This window comes from Pipistrellus kuhlii, unplaced genomic scaffold, assembly GCF_014108245.1.
Source record: "Pipistrellus kuhlii isolate mPipKuh1 unplaced genomic scaffold, mPipKuh1.p scaffold_m20_p_3, whole genome shotgun sequence".
In the NCBI taxonomy this organism is placed as follows: Eukaryota; Metazoa; Chordata; class Mammalia; order Chiroptera; family Vespertilionidae; genus Pipistrellus; species Pipistrellus kuhlii.
The window spans coordinates 158607614-158622208 of record NW_023425529.1 but is presented as its reverse complement, the minus strand read 5'-3'; the positions used below and the strand labels follow the sequence as shown (position 1 = coordinate 158622208).

Below are 14595 nucleotides of genomic sequence, written 5' to 3'. Positions count from 1 at the left end.
TTAGTCAGAAAACAGATACACAATAATTTGCATCAGATACAATCCTGTATAATACAAATTATTTTTATGACAAACACATTAAATATTTTTGAGAAACTTTGACAGTCTAAAAATTTTCAACTGACGGTTGAGAAACCTGAGTTCCAACTACTTTTCCCCATCCCTCTTGCTAAATTCAAAAAATCCAATCCATGGCTACTGAACCACCCAGGCCAGTGTGCTGGCTACCCCTACACAGCCTGCCTTGTTTCTCAAAATCCTGTGTCTTCAGAGTCCAAAGCAATAACACTTGTATGACCTATGATCTTCCCCAAACTATTTTATAAAAATCTTTATGGTCCTTGTTCTCCACGGAAACTCATATAAGAACTGTTCTCACACCATGATGTTTTTATAAGGTTTTTGTTTTTCCAGAAACTTTTCTAAGACAAAGCATAATCTGTAGGCATTAATAAATGAAATATATTATATTAAAATTCTTACAAATCCTTTATCTTCAAAGAACCCTCCATCAATCATCTTTGAGCACACCTGCCTACCCTTTGCCATCTCAGCTCAAATACAATGATCAATGTGCTTTTTCTCTAAAAAACCTGCTCACACAAATTGTCACCATTGCTTTACATTGTTTAATGAGCTCCATACAATTGATCAAGAATGGTTTACATATTTTCTCTAACGGCATGACATGAACATGTTCCTAGTGTCCAAGATTTTCTATATGCCTACCCATAACATGCTGTTAAACTGAGGCCAAACAAATGCCAGTGTCCCCTTATTCTTTTTAGAGAATAGGCATCTGTATTGCAATATAAATATAGTTCATATAGTTAATATCCAAATTCATAACTTTACGTAAAATGTCACATTCATAATTTAATATATTAAAATGTGGAGGTTTGCCTTGTGTGTGATAGTGTGCGTGCATATATACATTTATAAATATCCTAAACCTTAGGTTTTCCAAAAGACTGCTTTAAATATATTATAAACAAACAAAAAAATTAGGCAAAAGTGGTATAATGTCCCATATCTTAATATTTTCCAACCAAATAAGCTAAGCTGCTTACCTCACTATTTAGACTTTATCACATTACATATTCTAAACCCATAGAAAGATACCTCTTTATGTGAATGGATCAAGTTTATTTATTTCAGATTTATTCAGAATTTGAAAAAGAATTACTTGAGGCACTGTACTGAAGTAGATTTTGCTAATAATTCCATGTCTTTAGTCCCCAACCATGAGAATAAGATTTTACATAGGTACCCAAGTATCAATTATTAAAGAATCAATTAAGGTATAAACCAATAGGGTATTGTTACCAATTTTAATACTAGTATGTGGGAGATAATCAAGTTGTTCTTTTTCCCAATGCATATACATATCAGATAGACTCTTATCTACTGCAAACATCTGGGCACAAAGCAACGGGGATCTAATTAAGAGCCATTTATTATCAATCACAACAAAAATAACTAGGAGAGCTACTTGAGAGAGGTGGGACACTTTGTAGTGTCTATTCTTTCAGGAGTAATGAGGCTCTTTCAGAGAAAGTCTGAAAGTGAACCATGGTTCTGAATATTTTTTCTGGACACATTCATTGAAATTTCACCCCATTAATCATTCACTGGGCTGTGCTGCTAAATTACCAGGTATAATAATGCCCTGCACAGAGTTGGACTTTTCTAATCCCAGATCACATCTTATTCCTCTTTATATTCCCTACACTTATTACACTGCCTGGCACACACAAGGTACTAACAAAGATTTATTGAAATAAATGGAAAATAAGGAGCCAAACACTGAATTAAATTAATTATTAAAAATTGAAGCAAAGAAATATAATTTTCATAATCATTTTTTAAACTAAGTTTTCTGACCTTCCCTTTCAAGGGTATATAAATAATATTACAAAGTCACTATAAGCATATGTATGTTTCCTGCCTTCAATCTGTCCATATGGATGATGAAGGGAAGCAGAGATTGCCACCCCAAAGTTTGCCTTTGGGTATATTGTTTTTAAGATGATTATGAAGGAACAAAGGACTCAGGAAAAACCTTTCACATCCCCTGCAATTGATGCAACAAACGTAGATAGAGGACCTGCTCCAGGAAGGAAGACAACCTCACAAATAACTACAGTTTCATATAAACTCATGTCTGACAGGCAGAGAAGAATCTATCAAAACCCATTTTTCCAAGTTCTCTCTGATAAAGATGGCCCAGCAAACATTTATTTATCAAATATTTGCCTTCTGTCTTCCTATGAATTGCCTTTCTGCCCTTTGAAGTTCCAAACAACAACCACCCTTTTCCTGGGCTTTAGAATAATATATAAACCTCAGCTGCCCAGTACTTCTTTGGGTCCCTATTCTTATGGCACCCTCGAATATGCATAATAAACTTGGATATTTTCTCCTGTGGATATGTCTCCGTTAATTTGATTATTAGCTCAGATAGAAAAACTTAGAAAGTGAAGGAAATTTGGTTTTTAGCTCCACAATGACATTTATGAAAGTTAGCCTCCCTCCCTTCCTTCCTATGTCCCTCCCTTTCTCTTTCCTTTCCTCCCTCTCTTCTTTTTTGTTTGCTTTGTGGGCTAGAGTGCCCAATAGGCCCTGGTCCTAGTGCTCTGCACCCGCCACCCAGACCATCTGGTATTGATAGATGTCTATAGACAGGCTGGCCATGCGCAATAACAACACAGATCCTAAAGGATCCCTGGAGAAGCTGTATTTCTTCCATTAGAATCCTGAAACTGTGTATCTTTTTAAACACACACACACACACACACACACACAACACCATTGATAAAACTCAGCTGATTATTATTCTTAGACTGACTAACTTAGAAGTTAATGTGCAATTATAGTTGTTAATGGATCCCATTGGAAATAAGATGCTGATGACTTTCAAAGCAGGATGTTTCCTAAAAATGTCAGATTTTTCTTAATATCATCAGAATGGTCTCATTTCTAAATACAGAAAGGAAATGGCTTCAAGGATGGGAATTAGTAGCATTTATAAGGTATTGTGTTAGTACTAAACACACACACACTTTGAACCAATCAGGAACATAAAATGGATTTTCTTAACTTTGTAAAGTGAGAACTAACAAATAATTAAATTCAATAAAAAGATCACTCTTGACAATGTCCATTTTTAGTTTGAAAATTTGAAACATGTCCTAAAATACTATTTTTTCTTTTCCAAGACATAACATTCATAAATGTCTTTTTTTAAATGTTCTTTTTAAAATTTCAAATTTTATTCCATATGTAGGTGTCCACTATCTGATTTTTCAGCTATAATTATAAAAGCCTGAGAAAGTGCTCTAGAATCGGTGTGCATGTTAATTATATTGTCTCCTTGGATACACACTCAGAATGAGGATGCCCACAGTAAACAGTGACTTTAATTTCCTCATGTGCTGGTTTGCACATTTGATTGTGTACACAGTTGTCTTATTTCAGGGCATGAGAATCAGGGCGAGTTGAGGATGTTAGACTAGATTTTCAAATATAAGACAAAGAATATCCAAACCTGCATTTATTTTATGGAACAATAGCTTTAGCATGCACTATGTTAAATTACTAAATAAAGTAATATTTTAAAATTACTAAATGCTATCTTTTATAAAAACATATGATTAGGAATTGAGTGTGTAAAAAAGGATGCTGAGAGAATAGATGGAAGACATAAGGGTGTGTGTGTGTGTGTGTGTGTGTGTGTATGTGTGTGTGTGTGTGTACACCTTCTTGGTTTTACTTTCCTGCATTTAATCAGCAGAGATCAAATTCCTTACACTGACAGTAGTGATTATCCTTTGTTTAAATAAAACAAGAAATTCCAAATTAAGTTAAAGTAGCGTTAGTAAGAACAGCTCAAAAAAATACTATCTTTGTACAATACACAAGCTGAGGCAAGTTATTCAATATGGCTTCAGGAAAAATCAATCAATTACACAGTGATTGGGTTTCATCAGGGAAATGAAAGTAATCAATGTTATATATGCAAAATCAACGGAAACTTCTCAAATGTTTTCTGTAACTGGGGACTATTTAGTACCTACTGGGAGCCCTAAACACATTTCCTCTTTAATTATTCAAACTGGGAGGCTGTCTAACTTCCAATTCTTCCTAACTATGTCCTAGGGGGTTGAAAATGGAATTCAAATATATCATTCCTCCCAAATATAAATCTTATTTACTGCCAATTAGGTGACATGAGAACAAATAAATATTCTTTTATAATATTTTATGTAACAATTTAGTGTCAGGGAATATACTTACCAACTGTTTGATTTAGCAATAATTCTGTAACACACTAATAATTAAATTTTCATGAAAGGCAAATTCTTTTTATTTGCTAATGTTTTTTGGTAACTTGTTAAATTTGATGCAATTTCAGGTTTACTCAAAGTTGTAAGAGTAGAACAAAAATTCCTGTATACCTGTGATGAGCTGAACTGCATCCCCCAAAAGAAATGTCGAAGCCCTAATCTCTAGTACCTATGAATGTGATCTTATTTGGAAATAGGATCATCCTATCTAATAAAGAGGGAATATGCTAATTGACCATCATACTCTCACAAAAGATGGCACCCACAGCCACAAGATGGTGGCACCTATTCCCCTCAGCCTCACTGGGGCAGCAGGTGTACAGCATGGCTGGGCCTACCCTAGGTGGGTCCTGCTGCTCCAGGAGCCTGCTTCTTGAGTCCCCCAGTCCCCTCAGTGCCCCAGCCACCCAGAGCCAGCCCGAGGCACAGGCAAGCCTCGGATGGCAGCTGCCAGCCAATGCCCAAAGTGCAGGCAAGCCTTGGATGGCAGTTGCCCAGCCACCCAGGGCTCAGATAACCAGGACTGGCTGAGGCTTTCACTGCCAGCAGTGGCAACAGCAGAGGTATGATAGAGGAGTCGCTTTCCCCTGATCGCCGGGTTGCTTCCTGCCTGAGGTCTCCTGGACTGTGAGATGGGACAGGCCAAGTTGAGGGACTCCCCCTTCTCACTGGGCTTCTAGTTGTATATATAATTAGCTAAGTTAACATGATGCCATGCTGAAATAACCAATATAACTGGTGTCCTGTATTCAAAAATATTTTTTTTTCTTTTCTAAGACATGATATTCATAAATATCTTTTTAAAAAGTGTCATCTGTACATTTTAGTCTTTTTTTGGAAGTTTTCAAAAAATGTTAGTTATTTTTTATTGTTACACTATTACAACTGTTCCCACCCTCCCCCTTGTCCACCTCCATCCAGCCTCATTCTTGACCCTCTGGCCATCACCACACAGTTGACTGCATCTACGGGTTATGCATACATGTTCTTTGGCTTCCTTCTACTGATACAAGCATCCATTATATAATTTTTCAGACACAGAGGAAAAAGATGGGCACATTGGAGTGATGTTACAAACCAAGAAATGCTTGAGGCTTCCAGGAGAAGGAAGAGACAAAGAAGGACCCTCCATAGAGGTTTCAAAGAGAGTGAGGCCCTGCTGGCACCTTGATTTCAGATTCTGAATTCCAGAATTGTGAGACAACAAATTTCTGTTGTTTTAAGCCATTCCTTTTGCAGTACTTTATTATAGCAACCCTGGGAAATTAATATTCTTAATACTCTATCTTTTATCCAAGTTTACCAATTATTTATACTCTTCCCCCTCTATCCCCTTCCCTCTTCCTCTCTTTCTCGTTCCTGTATTTCTTCTGCATCACTTAAAGGTAAGTCAGAGATACCCTGTCCCTTTACCCCTAAATATTTTAGTATTTAGAACAAGAATATTCTATGGCACAAAAGTTATGAAAATCAGAAAATTTTAATGTTAATAAATGCTGACATTTAAATCATAGTCCATACACAAATGTCATTACTATTTCTAAATATATTCTTGATAGCTATTTTGCCTGGCTCAGGGTACTTTCCAGGGTCACCCAGTGCATTTAGTTGTCCTATTTCTTTTTATATATATATATATATAAATTATATAAATTTTATAAATATATAAATTATATATATATAATTTATATATATATATAATTTTTTATTGATTTTTTACAGAGGGAAGGGAGATAGAGAGCTAGAAACATTGATGAGAGAGAAACATCGACCAGTTGCCTCTTGCACACCCACTACCGGGGATGTGCCCGCAACCAATGTACATGCCCTTGACCAGAATCAAACCTGGGACCTTTCAGTCTGCAGACCGACGCTCTACCACTGAGCCAAACCAATTTCAGCTAGTTGTCCTATTTCTTAAGTGTCCTACAATGTAGAATAGTTCTTATGCCTTTTTTTTTTTTTTTTTTTTTTTTTTTTTTTTTTTTTTAGATCTTCTATGATGTGTCCTTACAATAAGACTTTTGGCAGGAAAAACACACAGGGGATGGCATGTTCTTCCCTCTGTGTTATATGCTGTCCCTTTGTCCCATAACTTTTGTCACCTGGTTAAGGTGAATATTTTTTTGTTCTGAAATGTAAATTTGCAGCAAAGAATCCATGAGTTCATGCTGATATTAATAAACAAACGAATACCTGAATCTAAGAGAAAAGAAAAAGCTTTTCCTTACAATATAATAGCAGCTGATAAATGTGGGAAAATGAGAAAGTTAGAATTGACCATTCAATATAGTAATAACTGATTCAGATGACAGTTACCTAGGGATACTAACACTAAAGCAAATGTATGATGAGGAATAAAATATTTACTTAGTATTCAAATATGTTGCCTCAAATATACATTTATGGCTATTTGTATTCCTTTTCTATATTATCTTGTCATGAACTTTGTCTGTTTAAAAACAAGGGTTGTGCTTTAGCCAGTTTTGCTCAATGGATAGAACATCAACCTGTGGACCGAAAGGCCGATTCTGGTCAAGGGCATATACCTACATTGCAGGCTCCTTCCCAGCACAGGGCCTGGTGGGGGCCCTTGCAGGAGGCAACCAATCAATGTGTTTCTCTTACCACGGATATTTCTCTCTGTCTTTATCTCACTCTTCCACTTTCTCTAAAAATCAGTGGAAAAATATCCTCAGTGATAATGAAAAAAGTAATAATAATAAATAAATAAAAATAAAAATCAGGGTTGTGTTTTTTGTTAATATGAAAAACTATTTATAATTTCTTAGCATAAACTCTTTAGAGCTCAGAGTAAAACTTCAAAAACTAATCTATTTGAAATGCTGTTCAGATATGACAAATCATAATACAACTTAATTTGATTTATTATTTTTCCCTCAAATATATATATAATTACATTACATAAATTATTTATTTATATTTATTTGAAAAACTATAATGGAAAATATTCTATATTACATCCATATACTATAATGTTTAAAGGCACATTAGCATTTTTAAAAATATATCTATTGATTTTTTACAGAGAGGAAGGGAGAGGGATAGAGAGCTAGAAACATCGATGAGAGAGAAACATCGATCAGCTGCCTCCTGCACCCCCCCCACTGGGGATGTGTCCAGAACCAATGTACATGCCCTTGACTGGAATTGAACCTAGGACCTTTCAGTCTGCAGACTGATGCTCTATCCACTGAGCCAAACTCATTTCGGTCACATTAGCATACTAATGTCTCTTCAAAGCCCTGCACTAAATGCCAGTGAAGATTGTCCCCAAATTTTTCAAATTTATTTGGCCAAAAATACCCAATTTGGGGATATGTAATAATAGTCATTGCTGAAATATTTATGAAGTCTCATATTAAACAGTAAAAGCTGCTATCCTACAAAAAATGCACATTCAAAAGAAGAATTTTAGATAAGAGATCAAAATAGAGCTTCTTATATGAAAGTCCACGAAATTTTAATTATGTATTTTCTACTATCTTGCATTCATTAAGTAGTGAGTTTGGTGAAACTATTGGAAAATTGAAAATAGAATATTAGAGAGCTGCAAAATAAAGATTCCAAAAGATAAGGGAGTGTTTGAGTTAGAGGGAGTAGAAAGTAGAGGAGATAGAAGGAACTTGTCTTGGCATATTGACAAAAAAAGAGGCTTAAGATGAGAAAAGCCTGGCTCTATGTGCAGGGTTACTGTTCACTGGTTTTTGTGTCCAAGATCAAACCACCTAATTCTGGCCTTCAGTTTGCAAAGTGGAGCCAACTGTTAGTATTTAAGTATCTTACAAATATCTTTCGCATAAGTCTATGCAGTACCCAGCCCAGTGCTTGATATCCAGTAGGCACTCAATAACTTGTATCTATACTAACAAAAGTGTCAGGAAGAGAAAGACTACCATATAAAATGAATTATTTGCAAACACAATCATAAACTATATAGTATAATAAATCATTCACCCTTCTCTGCCAGCACAATTTTTAGCTAACTTTAGAAATTAAAAGAATGATACAAAATGAAATAGTAGTTGAAAGAGAGAAGGAAATTCAGGCCCTAGCTCCTTGAAATATTAAAGACTAGAGGCCTAGTGCACGAATTCATGCACAGTGGCCCAGCCCCTGTTGGGGCAGATCAGGGCTAGGCCCGTTGGAAGGAGGAGATGGTGGGAGGTTGGCCGACCAGCCCACTCTAATCGGGGCCCAATCAGGGCCAGGCCAACTGGGGGGAGGGGTCTCACATGATTAGCCAGTGGGCCTGACCCCTGACTGGGATTGAGGGCCAATTGGGGGCCAGTGGCCTCAGAAGGGGCCATGGGTGGTTGGCTGGCTGGCCCTGCCCTCTCATGAGGCTGGGTACATCAGGGGTGGGGTCAGCCAGGGGAAGGGTCTGAGGGTCCATCAGGGTTGGCTGGCTGCAGGTTAGCTGGCTGGCCCTACTCCCTATTGAGATAGGGGGTGCCATTTGGGGCAGGATTGGCCAGAGGATAAGGGACAGCATTTGGCCACTGGCCTCACCCTAGATTGGGATAGGAGAGTCTGATTGGGGGTGGGCTAGGGAAGGGGACACAGGAGGTTGGCAAGTGGCCCAACTCCAGATTGGGCCAGTTTGTGGCCACACTTGACATCATAACGACTCATCATTCAGCATTATGGTTGCTGGCTTTTTATATATATAGATGGTAGATGAGATTTGTTTACACCCCTTCACTCTTACTATTCAATATGTTTGGCAAAACCAACAATGAGAAAATAAAATTATTTTAGTCAGGCATAAAATAATTATAAAATGTCATTCCCAAAATACACAGGCCAACATTAACATTTTTTCATGTAATCTTTGTAGCAGACCAGAAAAAAAATAACAGAATGACTTCTGTTATTACTGGTATTGAAAAAAATGCAACATGCCCTGAGATGTAGAAGGAAACACTTTATAAATCTGCATCTTAAAGTCAAACCAAATGTGCCCCACTGGTGTGGCTCTGTTGATTGAGCATTATCCCCTGCAACAAGAGGTCACAGGTTATCCTTATGGGGACACCTGCCCAAGCTGTGAGCTCCATCCTCAGTTCGGGGCTCCAAAAGGCAGAAGATTGATGTTTCTATCTATCTATCCCTCTCTCTAAAATCAATAAAAACATATTTTTTTAAAAATAGATGTAACAAAATACATTTATAAAATATTAAGTGGAAACTTACAGGTACTTCTGAAAGAGATCTCAAAAAAAAGAAATGTGTCCAATTCATTTATTTCCAAATAAGTACCACTTAAGCTTTTAAAAGTCTGCCTTCCACCCACTGACTTAGGAAAGCATTGTGGAGCTTTCTTTATTGCTCACATTCAATTACTGTATATGAGAATAATAATTTTAAAAAAATTCTCCCAATCCTGATCTTGTCTTCAAGGACAAATTCCAAAGAACTCCTAGACCTTCAAAATAAGAACAAAGACAGCAAACTATTTTTATAAAAAGACAAGCAAATCAATGAGTCTCCCCCAAATGAAGTGAAATCACTATAGAAAAAAGATAGTAGATACTGACTCAAAAGGGCAACCAAATGCAGTCAGAGTAACAGAAGCTCATGGTCTTGTTTAGTACCTACTCTCTCTATCCTGCATCATTTTATATTCGTTTTTATTATTGAATTGGGCAATTAGCAGGAATGTTATTTTGTAAGAATTATTGAGAGTAACCCCTCTCATTCCGAAATATTTATGCCACCAAAGAGAATGGGTGAACAAACTCAAATCTCTCTAACCCTAGCCATTGAATCATGACTTCTTTCCCCAAACTCAGTTGAAACATCAGTCAGGGAGAGAAGCTGTCAGGTGGGGTGTGCACCTGCAAAAATCTGAAACCATAAACTACCCCTTAAAACCACTGGTGAACTATGTACCAAAGTTTTGGTATAGGCTGACCATATTATACTTCAGTTTGACCAACCAAAGGACAGGTGAGCTTCTGCCTGCCCACAATCATGAAAGAAGAGACCTGGAGGGGAAGCCTCATAGGTCTCTGGTCTTAAGCAGAGACTTTCCCACAGATCTCCACTATTTAAACAAAGAATGAAAACTAGAAGCATGTAGCTTTCTTTCGGGTTCTAGATTTGGGACATAACAGAGGACGCCATATACTTGGAAAGTACTTATTCATTAAGGAACTATGAATCAAATCCTCATGATGATTAAAGTATACTTTGAGATTTTAATGATTGCAAATGTTTAGAGCAATAAACAATTTTAAACTTACTGCATTGCAAAATGTACAGTATAACTGTTATAACAGTCGCAATTATATTGGAAAACATTTTCACCGCTCCAACTGTAAACATCCTGAAGTGAGTAATTGCTACCATGGAGCACTTAGGTATTTATGTGTAGCCTTGCTAATGCACTAAATGACAAACCATATCAAGTAAACAAAATATGTAAGAAATAAAGGAGAATCATAGAATTCCAAGTGGCTAGGGTGTGAATAGCACCCTATTATACTAAAGAAATCTCTACTTGTTGGCATGACAAAAGTCTGACTTGATGACTTGATGATAAGGGGAGGTGGGTACATGGGCAGAGTGTATGTATCTAATGGGGTTGGGAGTATGTGTTTATACATTATAATTATGCAATGTTTATTAACTCAGCATTTTCTTGCACTTGCCTTATTTTTTTGATTATTTGAGCATCTCACATATATACATTTTTTAGTTTTTACATTCTACATTATGCAGTTTTAAAAATATTTTTTAAATTTGTGCCATATTTAAGCACCAGTGCTCAATAACTCTAATAATTTTCTAGTTTTAAAAAATATTCTCTCTATAATTTTCTATTTCCAAGATTTTAAAAAGCTTTTCAAGAATAAGAATAAATCATAAAGACTGAAAAGTGATTCACTCAAAGTATGTCAGATTTTATTCCCTAAAAACCTTGACATCATATTTATTTTAATAAGTTCATATCCTAATATATATATAAAGAGCTAGGTGGCGTCATGACCGAAAGGGCAACCAGTCACCATGAAGTGCATGGAGCACCTCTCGGTCCCCCGTCTCCCCCAGTCCAAGCTGCTCACCATGAGGGGCGGCTGGCAGCAGGGATAGACTGGGGACTGTTGAGCGGCAGTGGAGGCTGCTTCACAGGGTGGCCTTGAGCTTAGCAGAGAAGTCACCCAGGTGGCAGCAAGTTTTGCAAAGCAGTCGTGGGGCAAGGGAGTTTCGCAGAGCAGGTGTGGGGATGGGGAAGCCTTGCAGAGCAGTGGCAGGGGCAGGGGGAGCCTTGTGGATCAGTAGAGCATCCCTGGGTGGGGAGCTTCATGTAGCACCACAGGGCAGCAGAGGCCATAAGACAGAAGCGAGGCGAGGCCCAGGGTCCCTAACCACGCATGATTTCGTGCATGTTGGGCTTTCAATATATAACTATATATATACACTTGTAGCCCTGTGCACAAATCTATGCACCAGTAGCTCACCAGTAGCTTGCTACTGCCCTCTAGTAGTTCTCCACTTACTGCCCAGCCCTCCTGTAGTCCCCACCCCCTTTCCCTGTCCCCTCCATCCCCCTCACAGCTTGCTTCCCTGCCAATCTCCTGTAGCTCTCCGCTGCCTGCTTGTAGCCAGTAGCTCTCTGTTGCCCTCCTGTAGCTCTCTGCCCACTGCCCCACACTCTTGTAGCTCCCTCCATCCCTTGACCCCCCCATATCTTGCTATCCTCTCCTCTCCTGTAGCCCTTCGCCTCCCACTTATAACTTACAGCCCCACCCTCCTGCTGATCTGTGACCCAGTCATTACATAGTCATCATTATGCTTCATAGCTTAATGACCATTTGTAAATTACATCATATATATATGTGTGTGTGTGTATATATATATATATATATATATATATATATATATATTAGTATGTATTCTAGCATGTAGTATCAATACATCTGTGCTCTGAATAAATGCTTTTAAAATATCTTCAGAATCTACTCCATGGCTAGCCTGCTGAGAAAGGAACAATAGACTTTTCTCTGCTATTTTGCACAATGTGGTTTCATAAGGAATGGTCTCTGAATAACCTTGCTCAGTTCTCACTTCTCTTCTGATGATTGGATTAAAATTGTTCATATATCTGCAGCATGCTAGATCTGAAATTTCACATTTAACTTTTCAATATGCCCATAGTTGCTAAGTTACTCTGCTCTGATAGCAGTACCAAAGCTGTGACGAATATGCACATTTGAACAGTTCATTGCACTTAAGCCACAAGAAATTTTATTTTGGCATTAATTATTTTAAAAGAAAAATAATTTGAGTAAAATATTGTATGACATTTGTATTGGGGAAAATGATTACCTGTGTTCCTGACTAATCATCTCAGCCTGTTTCTCTCTCCTATTAAAAATTTGGGATGAAACCAGTTTGGCTCAGTGGTAGATTGTCGGTCTGCAGACTGAAAGGTCCCAGGTTCGATTCCAGTCAGGGGCATGTACGTTGGTTGCAGGCACATCCCCGGTAGGGGTGTGCAATAGGCAGCTGGTCGGTGTTTCTCTCTCATCAATGTTTCTAGCTCTCTATCTCTCTCCTTTCCTCTCTGTAAAAAATCAATAAAAATATATTTTTTAAAAAATTGGGGGTGGATATGATTTGATACATATCCCAGAGCCATTTAATAAATATCACTATTATTCATAATTTCAATAAATAAGTAATGATAAATGAAGAATAAAATGTCATCTTGAATTAGTTTTATTTTTTAAAAGGTGACAGGCAATAGTGAGTTGCTGAATTATTACTATTACATAATACTGAGAGACCTTCGAAATATTTTCACTCCTCATAATCAGAAGGCTGACGGGCAAGTATTAGAAAATGAATGTCCATTTACTAAGTGACGCTCAGTAATGTCTTGATAATTGCTTCACTTCAGTAACAATGGGGTAGGCTGGAAATTGCAGTGAATATTTTCTCCATCCTTGGCTTTTTTGTGTTTGAACATCTGATGTTGGTAATTTTATTGCCTGTTGGATGAAGTGTGTCATAGACTGAGTCTAATGGGCACTATGGAACTGGATCATTTTTATCAGTTCTGCAGGCAACTGCTGCAACCCAAGAATTTTGTCATAACTGAAGTAGGAAATTGTTTGTTTTGGGTGGCTTAAATTGATAGATCAAAATTAAACCATTCCAAAACTTCACTCACTAGTTGCTCTGACTATTCCTGGATTAAATACTACTATAATAATTATGCTGTTTGGTTATAAATAACTCTTTTCACCACTTTGATTTGTTAAATATTAGGAGGTAAGGTACCCTGAAGCTTACAGTTCTCCCTAGAAAATCAGCTATAAATCCAAATGGTTCAAAGTAAATTTGATTTTCCAATAAGGACTGTGGCATAAGAACTGAGCTAAGAGCCTTGTTATCAAGTCTCTATGTACATGAGCACACATAATATTTACTCTCTTTCTCAGCATCTGATCTTGACTTCAACTTTACTGAGAAAATTGAAGATTCAGGCTACTGCCTTCAACTTCCTACTAACAAACTATTGATTTTTTGTATTTATTAAATCTTTGTTTTATTCTTAAGGGAATGTTTATTCTCCTTTATAAGCTAAATTCTCTTACATCCTCTCTCAGATTGTACTACTTACCAACTCTCTATCTCTCTTTCATCATTTAGTCATCTCTTGTGTTCATAGTAATTTTGTTAGCCTTTTCTTATATTTGCCATTCATTTTTAAGACCAACTCCATGCCCCTCCTTCTAATATTCTTCTGCATTTCAGCAAATTGCAACCCTCCAGTTCTCAGGCCAAAGGAAATCATCTTTGACTCCTATTATTTTTTCTCAAGCCCTAAATCTAGTCCCACATCAAAAGCTAAAACTTGATCTTCAAAACATCTAGATGTCAGCTACTTCTCACCACCTCCACCATATGTAGTCTGGATAGTAGCAACATCTTCCTATTAGTTTTCCATATAATTCCCTTTCCCTTCCCATGGTCTATATTCAATGGAACAGCCAGAGTGATCTTTCAAATATAGGTCAGATCATGTCACTTCACTTTTCAAAACCCTCCAATGGTTCCCTTAATCTCCTGCAGTAAAAGTAGGTTCGATTAGCTCCATTGCCTCTCTGACTTTATGTCCTGCCCTGGCCTCATCTACTCCACTGGAACCGCACTTCCTCCTGTTCCTCAAGCACAAGATGTTGCCACACAGCCCTGCCCTTGCCATTCCCTCTCT

General features: G+C 37.3%; 1 protein-coding gene across 1 annotated transcript in view; it reads right to left on the bottom strand.

The window, feature by feature from the left end:
• Window positions 1-14595, bottom strand: part of MYO16 (myosin XVI) — a 414776-nt gene that overhangs the window by 337271 nt on the left and 62910 nt on the right. The window lies entirely within an intron of this gene.